The sequence below is a fragment of the Sus scrofa genome, chromosome 1 (assembly GCF_000003025.6).
Source record: "Sus scrofa isolate TJ Tabasco breed Duroc chromosome 1, Sscrofa11.1, whole genome shotgun sequence".
Taxonomy (NCBI): Eukaryota; Metazoa; Chordata; class Mammalia; order Artiodactyla; family Suidae; genus Sus; species Sus scrofa.
The window spans coordinates 185,049,850-185,068,973 of NC_010443.5; the positions used below are offsets into that span (position 1 = coordinate 185,049,850).

The 19,124-nt window shown below is 42.1% G+C and overlaps 1 long non-coding RNA gene across 1 annotated transcript in view; it reads left to right on the top strand.

Moving 5' to 3' along the window:
* LOC102160535 overlaps positions 486 to 19,124 on the top strand; it is a 233,802-nt gene continuing 215,163 nt past the window's right edge. The window contains exon 1 of the long non-coding RNA XR_002347030.1: positions 486 to 1,245. This is a non-coding gene — a long non-coding RNA (uncharacterized LOC102160535). The remainder of the gene's footprint in view (positions 1,246 to 19,124) is intronic.

Below are 19,124 nucleotides of genomic sequence, written 5' to 3' on the forward strand. Positions count from 1 at the left end.
GATGCTGTTCCTGCCTTCATCAGTGCTGAGGACATGGAAGCTCAGGGGCCTTCCAGCTTCCATGTCTGGTGTATGCAAAGATGCTTGTCACTCACATGTCTGATGTAACTCTGAGACCCCTCTGGGCAGCTGTGGAGAGATCCCACTGGTACCAGAATACCTGGGTAGCCAGACCAAATACTTAATTCCAAGACAAGTTCCTAGATATGTCACACAGCTTCTTTGGGTCTTGATTTCTCTATCTAAACCCAAGGAGAGGAGTTCTTGTCGTGACTCAGTGGAAATGAATCTGACTAGTATCCATGAGGACACAGATTCAGTCCCTGGCCTCACTCAGTGGTTGGGGATCCAGTGTTGCCATGAGCTATGGTATAGGTTGCAGACACGGCTTGGATCTGGTGTTGCTGTGGCTGAGATATAGGCCAGTGGCTGCAGCTGCGGTTCAACCCCTAGTCTGGGAACCTCCACATGCCATGGGTGTGGCCCTAAAAAGACAGAAATAAATAAATACGTAAAATAAACCCAAGGAGATGTACTTTTTGCACATTTCTATCTCTATAATTCTGTGGCTCAAGGCAGAAATTTGAGTTCTAATCTAAGGAATAGAGGTGGAGTGGAAAAGTCCAGAGAGATTTTAGTTTGCCAAGTCAGAAGGAAGGCAGAAACTTCAGACTAGGGTTCCTATGTTTAGACTGTACCCAACTTCTGTTACCTCTGCAGTTTCCCACCATTGTTATTTTTTATATTTGTTGATTCGTGGAAAACCCTGAAAGTGGGTATAAACTGGGGAAGGAGGCAGGCTGATTCTGGGTCCTTCAAAAACACTGTCTCTTAGATCTAACCTCATGTTGGCTGTTTTCTGGTATATCTTTCTTGGAGAAGGCCGGAGGACCTTTCTCTAGTTCTTGTGGCTAAATACTGCTGAGTAAATGTCTTCTTCCCTCCTCCATGTACTTTGTTCTAGTCCCCGCCAGCTCCCCTCATATCCCCATCACAGAGAACAGAATCTGCCCTATTCACAGACCGTGTCACTCAGGCAAGCATGACGTGACCCTGGACCGCCTGAATCCTGCTGACGGGCTGGGGCTGCACCTCCCTGAGGGGGAGGTCCTTAGTAGTGGACTGGCCATTGAGCAAGGTCAACCAGATGCCCTCCCTGGGGAAAATGTAAGTTAGGAGTCACAGGAGAATGGATAACACTGGGGCTAACCAATTGTCAGCTACGGGGCTGAGAGGAGCATCAAGGTAAAACTCCTTTTCTCTAGGTGAGGGAATTGAAAGATGAAAGATGCCCATTCAGAATTAAGATTTGCATTTGTGACCGAACCTGGGAAAGCCTGGATGGGCCACTTCCTGCTTTGATCCTTTCCTATGCCAGGCCAGACGGCCACCTGGGGTGAACAAAATAAGTTAGATAGGCCACCGTCAGGGCAATGTGTGTTAAGAAGCACATCTAATAGAAGAGGCTCTGACAGGATTTGTTTTCTGACTTGTTCTTTGCTTGAAAGTCTCAAAGTACAATTGGGAATTTGGATTTTCAAGAGGACAGGTACAAGTGTAAAATCCATTCTTTAAAGCCCAGCTTGGAGCAGGCCCTGGGCAAAATGGCTATGCCTGTGAAGTTGGCCTTCTGGTTTCACGAGGCCTTTCTTTCTCTGTTCTTTCTTCTATTTCCCCAGCTCCACAGCCATCTTTATAAAGTTTCTCTATATTGTAAAGTAAAAAGTGACTTAACATATTACTAAGTGAAAGGAACGAAGCTGGAAAGGCTACATACTGGATGATGCAACAATATGACATTCTGGAAAAGGCAAAACTATGGAGACAGTGAAAAAAGCAGTAGTTGTCAAGAGGAAGGTCAAATAGATGGAGCATGGAGGATTTTTTAAGGTAGTGAACACACTCTGTACAGTATTGTAATGATGGATACACGTACATTTGTGCACACCCATAGAATGTGCAACACCAAGAGTGAACCTATGGACTTAGGGTGATATTGTGTCAATGCAGTTTCATCACTTGTAGCAAGTCCCTCTGGTGAGGCATGTTGATAATGAGGGAGGCTATGCATGGGTGGGCAGGAGTGTAATGAACTCTGTACTTTCCGCTTAATTTTTGCTGTGAACCTAAAACTGCTCTAAAAATGTCTTAAAAACAAAACAAAACAAAAAAGCAAAAACCAACCTAACAAAGTGACTCTAAAGGCAGAGTGTTACTTATACTACTAGATAATTTTACCTTTGAAGACAAATAGCTTTAAAATAGACCAAGAAAGAGTTGCAATTGTAGAGCACAAAGAACTGTGCCTCACACCCAAAATAGTGTTTATTCTGCACCTCTGTGAACTGGCAGCTGTGGTTGACATTGTTGCTGTCTAACCCCAATCTATACCAACCCCTCCTCCCGCCCCATGTCCCTCCTCCTTGTGCGTTCCAGGGAGGTGACTCCTGTACCAGTCACCTTAAATCTAAGACAGTTTTTAATCTAATCAATGCTTTAACCTAAGACGGTCATGCTACCTGGATTCCTGTTGTCGGGGATTGGTTTAGATATGGAATGCAGTATAATACTGGCTCGTGAGACATAAGGGGACTTCTGGAAAAGGTTTTCTTCTTTGCTGTAATGAGTATCTTGGGGGAGAATCTGCCTTCCTGCTTCCTTGGTGACTGTTGTTGCATGAGGTGGGGCTGCTTCAAATGTCTTCAGACATTTTGCATCCATCAGGGGAGACACTTTGCTGATAGCACAGCAAACCGTGGAGAGCATGCATCCTTGGTGACATAAAAACTGCTTAGCCAGCCTTGGAGGAGCCTCAATTCTAAAATTACTATAATTCCTTATTTTTTAAAAATGCTTTTAGGAGTTCCCGTCGTGGCTCAGTGGTTAACGAATCTGACTAGGAACCATGAGGTTGCAGGTTTGGTCCCTGCCCTTGCTCAGTGGGTTAAGGATCCGGCATTGCTGTGAGCTGTGGTGTAGGTTGCAGACGTGGCTCTGATCCCGAGTTGCTGTGGCTCTGGTTTAGGCCGGTGGCTATAGCTCCAATTAGACCCCTAGCCTGGGAAGCTCCATATGCCTGGGGAGCAGCCCTAGAAAAGGCAAAAAGACCCCCCCAAAAAAGCTTTTAGTGAGCTTTTTGTTATGTAGAGCTAAAAGCATCCCAATGAATGCCATGTTAAGTGCTTTATATAGATCATCTCACTTGATCCTCACAACTTTATAATGATGAGAAAATAGAGACTTGGAGATCCTAAATAGCTTTCTACAAATCACACAAGCAGCAAGTGTGGCCTCAAATCCAGACGCCTGCCTTCAGAAAGCCTGGTTCTCAACCACTGTGGTCAAAAAATTGTTTCCTGCCTCTATTTCCCTCTGGGGCCTTAAGTGAGTATATTAACCCTGCTGACCTCAGTGCTCTCATCTGTGAAGAAAGAAACTGGATGGCCTCAAATGTCCTTCCCAACTCTAAAATCAAGGAATAATATATCACCTTGCTGGATACTGCAGGCCCTCGCCGATGGCCTCAGAACAAATTCTAGACTGTTCCTAATCTTTCACTTGCATCAGGGTAAAAAAATCTCAGGTGGAAGCATTTAGGTTATGTGAAGTTATGTTGGATGTCCTGGTCCAAGTCCAGGTTGGTTTCCCCTAGAAGCAACCCCAAAGCAAGTTGTTACAGTGTGAGTGGTTAATTTGGGAGGTGATCCAAAGAAATATTAGGAAGAGAGTGGGGAAGTCAGGGAGGGAAAGAAGCGATAAAGGGTATGCTATCAAGGGAGTTATCCCTGTGGGCAACTAGAACATAATCCTATTAGGAAGTTTTGGGAGACATTGTAGACCATGCACCTCAAAACTATACCACTGATAGGCAAGGGGTGTAGGCTATTTACCCATCAACCCTAGATTGTCATTACCTGAGGGCTGCTGGGTAGGAAACAGTGTCCATTCCTTGCTCATCTTGCATCTTTTGTTTGCAAAGTGGGCTCTAGGGGCCAGAGAAAGCCTTTAGGCAACAAGCCATAAGAGCTGGCAATTGGAAGTCTGAATATGCACGAGCACATGGTGTTTGCTGCCTCTTACCAGCATTTACGCAAATATAGGAAGAAAGTTTCAAAGCTGGGTAGCCACCTTCATCCATCATGGGGTCCTTGTGAAATCATGTCAGGTAGGCAGTCACTGTGTTGGGATCCTCTACAGCCTACATAGACCTGGGTCCTTTGGGTGCCCCCAGAAACTGAGGCTGGGCGCACTAGGTAGGAATATAGCCAGTTCAGGCTCTGATGTCTCGTGGCTTCCTCTGTGTCATCTTGTCTCTCATGGGACCATATGTTCCTTGAGGGTAGATACTGTCTTTGATAATTTTTACTTCCCTTTGTCTTACCAACTGCATTCTTTACAATACTAGGCATGTAGCAGTCACTAATATGTTTAAACATTGAATTTAATGTTTCTGCAAATACTATTATTAGCCGACTGTATAGGTTGATGGAAAACTTGCTGTAACTATTTGGAAGGACCCTGAAGGCACATAGAGCACGCTTTCTATTTCAGAACTCTTTCTACGGGGTCCCTGTTGTGACTGGTAGTCACTGGTACTATCCACAACTTCCAGGGGCGAGTGCAGTGTGGTGGTGTGATGAAGAGTGGGGTTCTGCTGCCTGACTTTGAATCTCTGCTTAGCTTTCTACTCTGTATGTGGCCTTGGGCAGATTAGATAATGTTCTGGAGCCTTTGTTTACTTATCTACAAAATGGGGATAACTGGTATCACCTTACATAGGGTTGTAAAGATTAAAAAAGATGGATATAAACATAAATCATATATAGCATATATACATAAATGTTTTATCTATGTCTATCTGTATCTATATAGAGAATGCTATTTAGTACAGAATCATGAAAGAGCAAACATAGGATGGTTATTATTATTATTCCAGAGACAGGTTATTCAGTCTTGCTGAAGATGGACTTCTTCATTTGGGAACAGTATTATTGTCAGCAAGTGCTTTAATATATTAAGCCTGGATCTTTTGTCCTCTGATTTCCATGCAGCGGTTCAGTGTTGAAACTAAACTGTTAATTCCACTCTCCCGAAGGAGTAATTTACACATCTGTTGATCTTGTTTTGTGTTCTGAAACTAGGGAGGATAATTCTTTTTCATTTGCATGATTTGCCTTCCAATAAGAGAAGTGCGTTATAAGGCAGTTTCCCAAAGTGTCTTTTGAAAACTCTCCAGAGGAGAAAGTCTCCTTTCAAGTCACAGTACCATTCGTACATTAAAGGCTCTGAGAAGCCCTGCAGTAAATCATTCCCCAAACTAATCTGAGCATGAAGTCCTTTTGCTATGTGACATATATTAAAATCTCTGCAATTTCCTGGCACAGATTTTGACTTCTTTGCCTGCTTTTCAGCAAGGATTTTAGTGCTGACCACTAATACCATATGTACTGGAAATAAGCGCTTTATTTTTACAAAAAAAATTTAATTTTTTTTCCACCTGAAAACTTCCTTCCCTATGTCTTCCTTTTGCTCTTTTCAGAAAGACATTTTTTCACCTTCTGCAAAACTGGAAAGGCAGAGAGCCTAAAGAACCCGCTCCCTGAATCTGCTCTCCCTTCTTCCTCCCATCCACTTCTCACAGTAAGGCTTCCTGAATACCAACTGCTCCCATCCCAGCGGCAAACCCAGGAAGAGTTCCACGTGGAGAATTCCTTTTTCACTGTCCCTGGAGAGGGGGTTTCCCATTGTAGTGAGCATGAAAAATTAAAACCTGAAAAGGAGGGCGTATTTTCATTAGAACCTTTTTGTTTTCAACCTCTTCCCAATGTTGTTAAACAGTAACAACAACGACAAACCCAAAAAACAAAACAACAGCAAAACCGACTCTGAAGAAGCCTGCTCTGTAACTGGGTTCCTTACTCAAAGCAGAAGGTTGAGAGAAAGGTCAACCCTGAGATTTGAATGACAGTGGCTCCTGGAAAAGGCAGGCCCCACTCTTTTTGCAGACAAACCATGTAATTAGGTATGAGGAGCTGTGCTTTAGAGAAGCTCAGAGCTATAGGGTCTTAGCACTGGCTCACCAAGCCCAGACTTTCTCTTATACAAATGAAGCAGTTATGGCCCAGAGAGGTTAACTGCTTTGACCCAAGTCACAGAGCAGAGGTGACTTCTTCCTACTGCTCTAATGATACCTTTCTTTGCCCTTTTCTGTGTGTGGGTTGTGGGGAGGAGAGGGGACATGATTCGATTTTTACCTTTCTCCACTTGTAGTCAAGAAATATATTGCTGGGCTTAAGTTCTTTCTCATTCATTTAATAAATATTTATTGAGTGCTTACTGGGTGTCAGGCATTTTGCCAGGACATTCTTCCACTGAGTCTGTTAAACAAACATGATTTATTTCCCTTTGAAGCTGGTGGAATGAGACCCTAGGCCAGTTGCTATATGTACAAAAAAATATGCCATGTTATTTTTTATTTTTTTGCTTTTTAGGAGTGCAGGTGCAGCATATGGAAGTTCCCAGGCTAGGGGTCGAATCAGAGCTACAGCTGCCGGCCTACACCACAGTCATAACAATGCTGGATACAAGCCGCATCTGCAACCTACACCACAGTTCATGGCAATCATCTGATCTCCAAGCTCACTATGGCAGTGCCAGATCCTCAACCCACTGAGCGAAGTCAGGGATCAAACCTGCATCCTCATGGATACTAGTCAGGTTCGTTACTGCTAAGCCACAACAGGAACTCCAAAATGCCATTTTATATTTTCTGGTTTTTGGTACCAGGCACTTTGGATGCAGTCACCAGAGGACCCCACTGATGTTTCTAACCCCTTGGTATCTCTTGAACTGAGACCTTGGCTTTACAGAGGTGGCCTGCAGGATCTCTGTGTATCTGTTTCTGTGATAGGTACAGGGATGGTCCCTTTCCTTGAACAGAGTGGTAGAATGGGATGGTCTGAGGGTGGTGCCCTTGTGCTAGCCCTCTAGTCGCCACAATGTGAGGGATCTGGCTAATCTGATGGGGGATGTACCCCAAATCCTTCCAGACTCGTGGGGTGAGCAGACTGATGCTAGGAGGAGGGGGAGGGAGTGGAAGATGCATGCTCTGACCGATAGGTCAGGTCCCACCCTGATGTATTAAAACTTATATTCAACAAGTATTTACTGAGTGCCTTCTACATGACGGTACAAGTCAAAGTACTCGTACATAGCAGTAAACAAAACAGGCAAAGGTCGCTGCCCTTGTGGAATGTACATGTGAACATGGATTGTACCTACGGCAGCTTCCTATGGATTCACTGATAATTCCAGAGAAGTAATGAGGCACAAAACAGGCCCCTGAGCCTACTCCTCAGGGTGGAATAAGGAAGAGACAATGAAGGTTTCCAAAGAAATACTTTATTCACTTACCCAATTTTTCTGGGCTCTGACCTTTTTTTTTTCTTTTCTTTTTAGGGCCGTACCTGTGATATATGGAAGTTTCCAGGCTAGAGGTTACAGGAGCTATAGCTGCTGGCCTCGCTGCAGCCACAGCAACGGGGGATCCAACCTGCATCTACGACCTACAAGACAGCTCACAGCAACGCCTGATCCCTGATCCACTGAGCAAGGCCAGGGATTGAACCTGCATCCTCATGGATCCTAGTTGGATATGTTTCCACTGTGCCAAGAGGGGAACTCCCTGGGCCTTGACTTTTGCTATACTCTCAGTAGAAGCAAAATTAGGCCACCTTACCTTGCAATCGAGGACTTTGATCTCCTGACAGTCTTCCAGAGCTCTGGGAAGCAAGGGGAGGACCAGAACCCCCACAGCACCTTGCCTTCATCATCCTATCTGCAGAGGAGGTTTAGCTCTTTGGTGACTGGGGCTGTGTGTCAAATGTCTCTGTGTAATCAAGGTGATGAAGATCTAGAAGGGTGCTCCTATAACATTCTAGAGCTCAGAAATATCAAAGGCCAGCATTTCCCTGCCTACACAAGTCAGAAGACTGAAGAAGCTGTTCTGTTATAGCTGAGCTTTTCAAAGTATGATCTTTGGATCATCAGCTTTAGCATCCACTGTGTGTTAGTTACATAGTGTTGCTTAACAAATTACACTAAAGTCTAGCAGCTTAAAACAGTAAACATGTATTATCTCACAATTTCTGTGGACCGGGAATCTGGGCATAGTTTAGCTGGGAGCCTCAGACGCAAGCTCTCGCATGACGTGGCAGTCACTAGTGGCTGTGGCCTCATCTGACCTTTAAGCTCACTCATGTGCTTGTTGCTGGGCCTCTCTGTCTCTCAGCACATGAACCTTGTCATAGGGCTGTTTCTTAATGTGACAACTGGCTTCCTCAGGGAAAGTGATCCAGGGGAGAATGAGTGATCACCCAAAATGGGAGCCACAGTTTTATATAACCTAAATTCAGAATTGATAACTCATCACTTCTACCATATTCTATGTCAGTAAGGCCAGAGTGTGACTACTGGGGGGTGCCTGCATGCCAGGAAGAAAAGAGGTAGGGGGTCCAGGAGGGTCCTCTGAGGTGATTTGACTCATTCAGAGTTCTTATCCCCTCTTTGCAACAGAGATATGGATTCTCAGCCATAGAAAAGGATGCAGCCTGTCGGTAGACAGAGGGTCACAGAGGACTTTAAAGAGAGGAAGTGCTGCTTCACACTAATCCTCCTTGTTCGAGACCCCTGTCAGGTCCATCCCTTTGTTCAGAGACAGCAGGTAGGGGAAATGGGGACAGTGCTGATTATCCAGTTCCCACTAGGATATATCCTTCTGTGAATAAGCAGTCCTCCGATTTCACAGCAAAAGGAAAAAAAGGGTTACATTTAGAAAGTTGATTTCAACTGGGTCTATGGGCTTACCCCAAATTAGGATAAAGAAATGAGATGCAAAAAAGGCACCAGGCAAGTAATGTGAATTAAGTAGTAAGGTGTAATGCAATAGAGACTGGTGAAAAGTAGGGAAAAGTGGAAAGTGAAGGGCCCATTAAAGAGAGTAGCAACTATATACCTTCACTTATTATACATAAGGAATTATTGCTACATCTTTATATTTTTTAAAAAAAGCCTGAAATTCAGACTTATAATTGAAATTTCCCACGGACAAAATATTGATAACTAACTAAATAAATTTAAAAGCTCTGTGTTGGCTCATTAAAGACACACCACACACACACACACACACACACGCGCGCGCGCGCGCAAATGACCCTGATGATGCCCTATAAGAGATACACACACACACGCAAAGGACCCTGATGATGCCCTATAAGAGATACAGGCAGGAGAGGCACACTTTTCCTGAGCAACAGTTCTCCTTATTGTTTCAGCTTGAGGGCCATACCATGGAAGAAATAGAACAAGGGCAGGGAGACATTGGGTATTTATGGTATGTTAAGGGGCAACATTCTGAAAAAATAATGCAAACTTTCATTCTTATTTGATCACAAAAATAATGTCACCTTGCATGAGTGCTGACCTCTGAGAAAAGGATTAAACTAAGTTTCAATATGCTTCACATAAAAGAGCAAAGAAATGTCCATGTTTTTTCAACTGGATATTTGAGGGCAAGGGGTATTCATTCTGTTCTAGACAGGAGGAAATAGAGAAGCCCTGAGGTTCCTGTAGGAACTAACCAGAAATTCCAAAGAAATCCAATTTTGAACTGAGACAAGTAGTAAGAATGCCTGTGCTTGCGTGCAAAGAATTCTCTACATGAATTGAATAATTAACTGGTGAAGATGGGAAACAAGAGGGATTTAGGGTAGACATAAGGAAGTACTTAGCGGATAAGAGGACCTAAAGCCACTGGAACAATGGAGAGAAGCTCAGTTATTATTTATTTTAACCCAGAGTTTCTAAATGGAAGAATTAACCGCTTTCTTGTCCTGCTCAGAAGAGTAGGTGAAGGAGGCAGCCCCTCGACTCTTTTCCAGCCTGTGATTTTTTTGGGGCAGCCCAGCAAACAAAGGACCCCCCAATTTACTAACTCACCAAAATGATTTACTAGCTGTCTTTCCCTCCAGGAGGTAAATAGGCAATAAAATAAATGAAATTCCTATTCTTTATTACTTGACCCCCATAAATCATCACTCAATCTGGGTGAGCCCTTATCTCTGAGGCATCACAAGATATTTCAATTGCTATCTCCTTTTTTACAAATGAAATAGAAGAAGTGAGCAAAAAAAAACCCAATGATGATGTGTCTTATTGCAAGGATAATTTCACCAGCAGTAACTGTTAAAGTTCAGAAAATGGGAGTGTGTGAGTGAGAGGGAGTGAGGATTCGTAGGACCTTCTGTTTCTTCCATTCTGTTCCAAACCTTTCCTAGCTTTAGATTCACTCTTTGTATTTTATTTAGGTCCTCACAGAACGATGGATAGATTAAAATCATATGGGATGTTTATTTGGTTCCTTATGAAGTCTATCTTGAACTAAAAGCTTATTGTGCCAAAATAGGGGGCTTTTGTGTAGTGCCTGCCTATCCTGTCACCATGACAACAAGTATTTGCATTAAAGCAAGCTCCTCAGACCACATTACAGTCACGTGGTCCAGAGGGACCCTTTTGAAGGCCTTGTAATCTTTTCCCTAAGCGTGATTGTTAACTGAACATAATCATTAACCATGTTCCGTAACAGATAATTACCTACTGTAGTTAGCATTTTTCTATCCCTGAGAGCTCTGGGAAATTCATAGTGTAAGACCTATTCTACTGTTACTTTACCTAACCAAGTGAAATAAAGAAATTTGACTTTTGAAATCTGGGAAAGTTTGCATTTGACACAAAAATATTGTGTTGACCCAGGCGTCATATGTATCTATCAAGGGCTCTTCTTCACCTTGGTCTTTCAATACCTCCCACAGGCAGCTTCTGCAATGCCAAGGGGTCCCTTCTCCTGTCTGTGTCTTCCTCTTTTCCCCATCACTCGGTGTAGTCCCAATTTGTGCTTCAGGTTTATTGCATTCCCTTGCCTAGATATATGGAAACTTAAAAAAAAATTATCTTCCTAGAAGTTTCCCCTATAGATTTCTCTTTATCACCTAACATCATTTCTTCCCAAGCCTTTGAGATTCCCAAGGCTTGAGCCATGACCCAGGGGAATCATGTTTCTCCCTTGGCTCTAGTGTGCCCAGGAAAGTCTTTCTTGCCTAGGAGAAAGCCTCATCTTTAGGTTTCCTAACCCCATTTTATCTTTAGAGGTACACTTAAAACTTCAGGAAAGCTTGATGAAGCAGATGTTAAAAAGAGAGTGTGGGAGAGAAAGGGAAGAAAAAAGGAAAACTTCAAACCCCAAGCCACCATAGAGATTGATCTTTACTAACATTTTTCCAAGTCTTTGATTAAAGCATCGTACTATATTACGCTGTTGTTATGCTGTTTGTTATACAGATAGGATGTGGTATCATTATGATGATAAAGAGCACTTAGGTGTTTTAAATGTTACCTTGCTGGGGTACCTGAATTCTAAAAGGGAGAAAATAACCTTTGAAATCCTGCACTCTCTCTTGCTGGATAGGGGTGGGGACATGAAGAAGAGTGTGGTCACAAACCACATCTATTGTCCTGCCCTGCTAGTCTTTCTTTGCTGATGAAATTAACTAAAAGGAGGTTCCAGAGCTATTTGGGCGCCATGTTTTCTTATTCCCAAGTCAGAACTCATGGCAAAGCCATCATACTGTGTGGGTGGTGGAATAAATGTCTCCCAAAGTCATGAGAATGAAGGAAGTAGTCACAGCTCCACTCTGGAAGGGAAAAAGGCCTGGAGAGGATGCAAATGATTTAGGCAGTCTGCTGAATGGAGGGTGTGGGAGTAACCGGGGGAGGGGCTGTCCCATGTTGAGTACTTATATGTGATATGTACCTATGTATGTGTCTGTGTATATACATGTAATATTACACACTATGTATAATTTTTAACTTTAATATTATGTAGTTGATTTACAATGTTGTATTACACTATACATCAAAGTGACTCAGTTATACACATATATTCTTTTTCATATTCTTTTCCGTATGGTTTATCATAGGATATTGAATATAGTTCCCATGCTACACAGTAGGACTTTGTTGTTTATCCATCCTCTATAAAATAGTTTGCCTCTGCTAATCCCAGTACATATATGTATTATGTATCTTTATGTGTCTTTGTGTGTGTCTAGCCAACCTCTATGTTTTGAAGGGGTTCAGAACCTGTATCTCCTGAAGCCTCTTCAAAATGTACCACTTTGGTATACAGATTATTTTGAACTGAAGACAAGGCTTAAAAGACTCAGGAAGAGCTTTCTACTTACCCTGTTAAGTACCTAAAAGAATTTAGGTAATAGAGCGGTATTATCAGAGATAACTTTTCATCTGAATGACCTGTCTGTATGGCAGGGCAAATATCTAATTACTAGACATCTGCTCTGCTTATTGACTTACGGATTGTTCCGCTCCCCTTGGACACCCCAGGCCCTTATCCCGTTCCTTAGTTCGGGATAGCATATGACGCTCAACTGCCCAAATTGCCTTTGGGCCTCATATTTTTGTGGGGACCCTGTACGTACAAAATTAAATTGGTTTTTCTCCTGTTAATCTGTCTTCATGTCAATTTGATCATTAGAACAGCCAAAGAACCTGGAAGTGTAGAAGGAGAGCTTCCCTCCCCTACACTCCTTAATTTGCTTTTGGCTCCAGCTGCCTGGTTTCTACACCATTACAGCTCCCCTTTCTATACCCTTCCCCTAAAAAGCCCAGGAAATGGGGCCAGTCCCCTATTTGTGCTGCTCTCCAGGCAAAGCTTCTATTATAATGAGCTCCCTTGTGATGCAGAAACCAATAAACTTCTGCTATGAATGCCCAAGAGTGAACCAATTATACATTCTTTCTCCCAGTTGAGTATTGTTTCATTTAATATGCTCATACCTTTTTAATAGTAGACATAAAGTTGTCATATGTATGGGGTAACATATTTGCCTCTGTGTGTGTGTGTGTGTGTGTGTGAAAACTTCTCTAATTAATACTACCATGAGTAAAGATTCTTCTGGAATGAGACATTGAAATTGGGGACACTGAGACCCTACCTAGCCGTATTCCTGGAGGCCTTAAGCAGAGGAAATTCTTTGGCATATGAAATATAATTATTCAAAATGGAAGGTAGCCAAGGTGCTGGAGTTAAGATTTCCCATTCTTATGCACACTGGGATATTTCAAGAACTTCCTTGTCATAACCAATTGGACACAATTTCTGGGGATGAATGACAATGTGCTGGGGCAGGAAGATAGCAGCTGGCTGTTTGGCCAATCCATTGTTCTGCATTAATTTGACTCTTTTTTGGTTAGGGCCCTAGTAGTGATGAACTCATTTAGAATCTCTCTGCCTGCCACATGTCAGTTCAGAAATATTCCAACACAGTGCGGCATTAGTTATGTGGTGTGGGATCTGGGCCAACCAATTGGATCCTATGTATGTGGATAAGCTTTATTCATTGGCAAAACTAATAAACAGCCCCTGTGACTTGAGCCAGTCAGAAAGCAGATTATTCATAACAGTTCAGTGCCCCTGGGATGAACTGGTCCAGTCCTTGATCGGCTTCAGCCACACAATGGTTCTGTTGTGTACACCAATCAGTGTGTTAGGGTCCACAGGGGCACTGTCACTGCTCTGCACAGAAATCCATCAGATAAACTGATTAAATCTGCATTAATCACAGAGCCCAGCTCAAGTGCTATCAGTGCCCTTGAATATCGCCAGGAGGATCAGTTGTTTCAGCTTGGAAAAATAGATGTGTTTCTACCATTGCTTGAAGCTATTACCCGGTGACAACATTCTAGTACATTGGCAATATTTAATTAATGAGCGCTGGGGAACAATTCTGACCACAAGCGCAGGCACATGAAATTCAGAGATGGGAGCAGGTATAAAAGAGAGAAATGAGGCTTTTCGGTGGCCTAGGAGACCGGACATTATTGACTCCTAACTGTCTGATGACCCCCTACCCCTCTCCCTTTGTGTGCTCTACTCCCCTGATGTGCCTTTTTTCTTGCCTTAGAATTTTGCACTCAATATCCTCTGCCTGGAGTGCTTTGCCTCCCAGATATTGGCATGACTGGCTCTTGTCATTCACATCTTGCTTAAATTCAGCTCCGCAGGGAGACCCTCTATGACCACCACATTGTCAGACCTCATCCCTTCATTCCATGTTACATCATCCTGTTTTCTTTCTTTCTTTTTTTTGTCTTTTAGGGCCGCACCAGTGGCATATGGAAGTTCCCAGGGTAGGGGTCCAATGGGAACTGTAGCCAGCAGCCTGCACCACAGCCACAATGCTGGATCTGAGCTACATCTGCGACCTACACCACAGCTTATAGCAATGCCAGGTCCTAAACCCAATGAGCAAGGCCAGGGATCAAACCCACATCCTCATGGATGTTTTTCAGGTTCGCCAACCACTGAGCCATGACGGGAACTCCCCTGTTTTATTTCCTATATAGCACTTACTGCCATGTGAAAAGGTCTTGTGGAATAAGTTATTTGTCTGTAATGTATCCATTGAGTTCACCACCAATCCTCAGCCTCTAGTGCACATAGTAGGTGCTTAAGAACCACTTCTGAGTGAATGAATTCCTCTGGCTCCTGTAACTTTGTGGATAAGTCAGTGGACATATGGTGTCCATATGTCAGGGCTCCTCAGCTCTAAAACAGTGTTTGAGAGTGTTGGTTTTGGGTTGAGAAAGGATCAGTGTGGTTAATAGCTATTTTCTGCTTTAATCATTAGTTTTGGCCTTGAAGGGGATGCGATAGGCCATGCCTTACAAGTTTATCCTAGAATGAGATGGTAAGGGGGGTACCTTCTAGGGTACCAGTCTGCAAATCATTTACTAGCTTCTATACCACTTCACATGCATCCAGTCAAGATTCCCATCTGGCAGATCCGTTTTCTCCTTGGTGACCTATGGCCCAATGAATATTTACAGACAAATAAAATTAAATTATTAGTAAATGAAAACACCAGCTCTCATGACCTTTGTGAAGGGCACTTTAGGCAAAGCTGCAGGGAGAAACTAAGTTGTGAGAGGGAGATAAAAAGATCCCTGTGCTCCTCTCCCTGGGAGAGCAGAAGCCTGCTCTTTTATCCTGTGCTGATGACAACCTTCACCCCTGATTCTTACCAGACATCTCCAGGTTCAGGAAGCTAGAAAGTAGATGCATGTGGTTGGATGGTTACACTATTTTCTGCTTTAAAAAGCGCTACACCTTAGTATGTTTTGAAAGGACCCAAGCAATTTGAAAAGCAGTGAAATATAAGTGGCAGAGCACTTGGGTGAAAGTGGAGATATTGCTCCCAAAGTTGGAGACTGAATGCTATCTTTTTTTTCTTTTTGGCTGTATCCATGACATGTGGAGGTACTGGGTCAGGGGTCAAACCTGCACCATACCGGTGACAATGCCAGATCTTTAACCCATTGAACCACAAGGGAACTCCTGAATGCTATCCTTTGAGCAAAACAAAACAAAACAAAAAAATGAAGCTGTTAACCAAAACAAGAATGGTAAAATCATTCCCACATAAATATTTTGGATAAAATAGGATGTGATTTTTTGTTGTTGTTGTTTTTTTAGAGCCACACTCATGGCATTTGGAAGTGCCCAGGCTAAGGGTCCAGTTTGGACCTATAGCTGCTGGTCTGTGCCATAGCCACAGCAATTCCAGATCTGAGCCGTATCTGCAACTTCCACCACAGCTCACAGCAATGCTGGATCCTTAACCTACTGAGTAAGGCCAGGGACTGAACCTTTGCCTTCATGGATAGCAGTTGGGTTCGTTACCACTTAGTCACGATGGGAACTCCAGATGTGATTTTTGGTAGAAGTTTGGGATCTGCAGTTTTGTTTCAATAGGTATGAATTTTTCTTATGTAATTTCCTGGTATTATAAATTGTTTCTTGAATAACAACCTTTCAAACTGCCCCACCACATATGAAGACTAAGTAGAATGTGTTTTATTTTCTTCCTGAAGAAGAAAACATGAAAATGGTAACTTTTCTGAGGTGCTTTCCACTGTAAAACTCTGCCACTAACGAAGAATTTTCCTGTGTGGAAAAACACAATTATTTTATATCCGATCCGCCTATGTTCCTTAACAAATTATTTTTATGATAGGGAAAACATGAAACATTTACTGAAATCTGTTTTCATTTTTAAAAATTGGTTATTTCATACACATGTGTTAGGTTTCTGGCTATGATAAGCTTATCACTTATACCAATCCATTGCTCCTGCCAAGATTACCTAGAAATTGTGGATAAAGTACAAAAGAATGTTTGAAAGCATCAGAAAGATGCTATGATTTGAAGAACCAGATTCTGGAAAGAAAGAAGGGTCATTGAAATAAGCACATTTTATTTTATGTGCTACCTTCTCCATGAGATGTTTAATAAATATAGACATGGATAAAATGCTGAGAATCTGGGCAGTAGTTGAGCTTTAAAGCATCAGAGTGGACTTCTGAGCTTTTAGCACTTTGATGAAGCTGAGGGGACAAATAGAGTCCAGATTTGCAAGAAGGCCAGTAGTCAAGGGCCCAGGAAACTGAAGAAAAGTGGATCCGTGCTGTACTGGTTTTCCCATCAGGACATTTACTGATTAGGGAGTTCCCATCGTGGTGCAGTGGTTAATGAATCTGACTAGGAACCATGAGGTTGTGGGTTCAATCCCTGGCCTCGCTCAGTGGGTTAAGGATCCAGCGTTGCTGTGAGCTGTGATGTAGGTTACAGAAACGGCTCAGTTCTGCTGTTGCTGTGGCGCTGGTGCAGGCTGGCAGCTGTAGCTCCGATTGGACCCCTAGCCTGGGAACCTCTATATATCATGGGTGCTGCCCTAAAAAAAAAAGCAAGAAAAAAAAAATCACTTACCACTTACTGATTAGTATCTGTGGAGTAAGCAACCAGGAGGCTGCCAAAACAGAATGGAATCCTAAGCAGTGTTGTAGAGACAAAAATTTGCGTTCAGGGCCCATTAAGAAGGAGGTAGCATAAGAAATATCCTAGATTCTCAGTGGGGATTCCTGAGAAGCCTAATCCCTAGGAACGAGGAAAGACCCAGGAATACTGTGAACCTAATGAGGAGTGAAAACAAATCTTGAGCAAGATCAGATCCTGATTGGGTTGATATTATGTGCGTCTATAGCATCTGGCAGAGAAGAGGGAGTACCTTCCCTGGAGTAAGACAGACTCCACAGCTTTTCATGCACAGCATTCAGCATTCAATAAAAAAGATAACTCATAGCAAGAGAAAGAAAGAGACTCTAGAAAAACAGACCAAAAATTGACTCAACAAAATGAAGAATTTCATTGAGAGTAAGAATCTACATAGAAGAGTATCAAATGGAAATTTTAGAAATAAAAAGACACTTGAAATTAAGATCTGAGTTGGTGGGTTTAATAGAAAATAAGACACAGATAAAGAGGATAAGTGGGCAGAAATATCCATGCAAGAAAGTAGAAAAAAAAAATGGGAAATACATAAAAGAGTATAAGAGACAAGTAGAACGTGGTTTGAGTTCTATAAGCAGAGAGAGAATGTGGTAGAAGAATATTTAAAGAGATAATGCTCAAGAACTCAGACTGATTCATCAAGCTATAAATACAGAGATTCTCTGTGAACCCAAGCAGTGTAAATGGAATGAAAACTATACCTAGTTATGTAGTAACACTGATGAAAACCAACAACAAAAGGAAACATCTTTAAAGTAGTCTGAGAAGAAAGATACATTTACCCCCACGGCATTTAACTTCTCACAGAAACAATGGGATCCAGAAAACAATGGCATAAAATCTTAAAATTTTTTTTTTTTTTAATTTTAGGGCCACACCCAAGGTATACAGAAGTTCCCAGACTAGGGGTCCAATCAGAGCTGTAGCTGCAGGCCTATGCCACAGCCATAGCAATGCCAGATCTGAGCTGCGTCTGTGACCTACACCACAGCTCACAGCAACGCTGGATCCTCAACCCACTGAGTGAGGCCTGGGATTGAACCTGTGTCTTCATGGGTGCAGGTCAGATTTGTTTCTGCTGAGCCATGACAGGAACTCCCAGCATAAAATCTTGAAGTGCTGAAAGCAAATAATTGCCAAACTAGAATTTTACATTAAAAATTTTCCCCCAAATTTTAGAGCAGAAAAAGATATTACAGACAATAAAGAACTATATTTCAATATTAGAAAAACAGATAACACATTTTAGAATGGGCAAAAGGCATGAATAAATGTTTCACAGGAGAGGAAGAACAAATGGTCAGTTAACATATAAAAATAAAAAGAGGTAAAGGGTCAAAATAAAACTATTTTGGGCTCCAAAGCATATTTTTATAATTCATTAACTTTTTTGGATGGATGATATAATCATTGATGCTAAGCCAGACCTCATTTGAATAATGAAAGCTAGGAAGACAAGAGTCTCATCTTTTCATTTTGTAAAATACATTTTCTAACGTCTGCCTTATGGGGAAGAAACAGAGTAAAAGAGGTTCACTTGCCCAAATTTAAGGAGGGGGTAGTAATAGAACTTTTATTTTAATGGCCTGGTGTCTTAGACTATTTATTCCTTAGATACCTCAACTATTATTGGAAAAAGGAAGCGTTTAGCACTGATCCCTGTCCACATGGGAGTTACATTCAAAGGGTAGGAGACAGACAACAAACAAATGAATTTTCCTTTGAAGGAAAATGAAGCAGGTAAGAGGATAGAAAGGAAAGAAATGATCTTTTAAGATACACTGATCAGGGGCCTCCTCTCAGAGTTGGAGGGTTTTTTTTTTTTTTTTTTTTTGCATTTTACTTTTTAAAATTACTCAATGAATTTTTAAATTAATGGATTTTATTGCATTTATAGGTGTACAACAGTCATCACAAACAAATTTTATAGCATTTCCATCCCAAACCCTCAGTGCATCTCCCCACCCCACATTTGGAAGCCCTAAGTTTTTCAAAGTCTGTGAGTCACTATCTCTTCTGCAAAGAAGTTCATTATGTTTTTTTTTTTTTAGATTCCACATGTGATAGCATTTGATGTCAGTGTCTCACTGTCTGACTGACTTCACTTAGCATGATAATTTCAAGGTCCATCCATGTTGCTGCA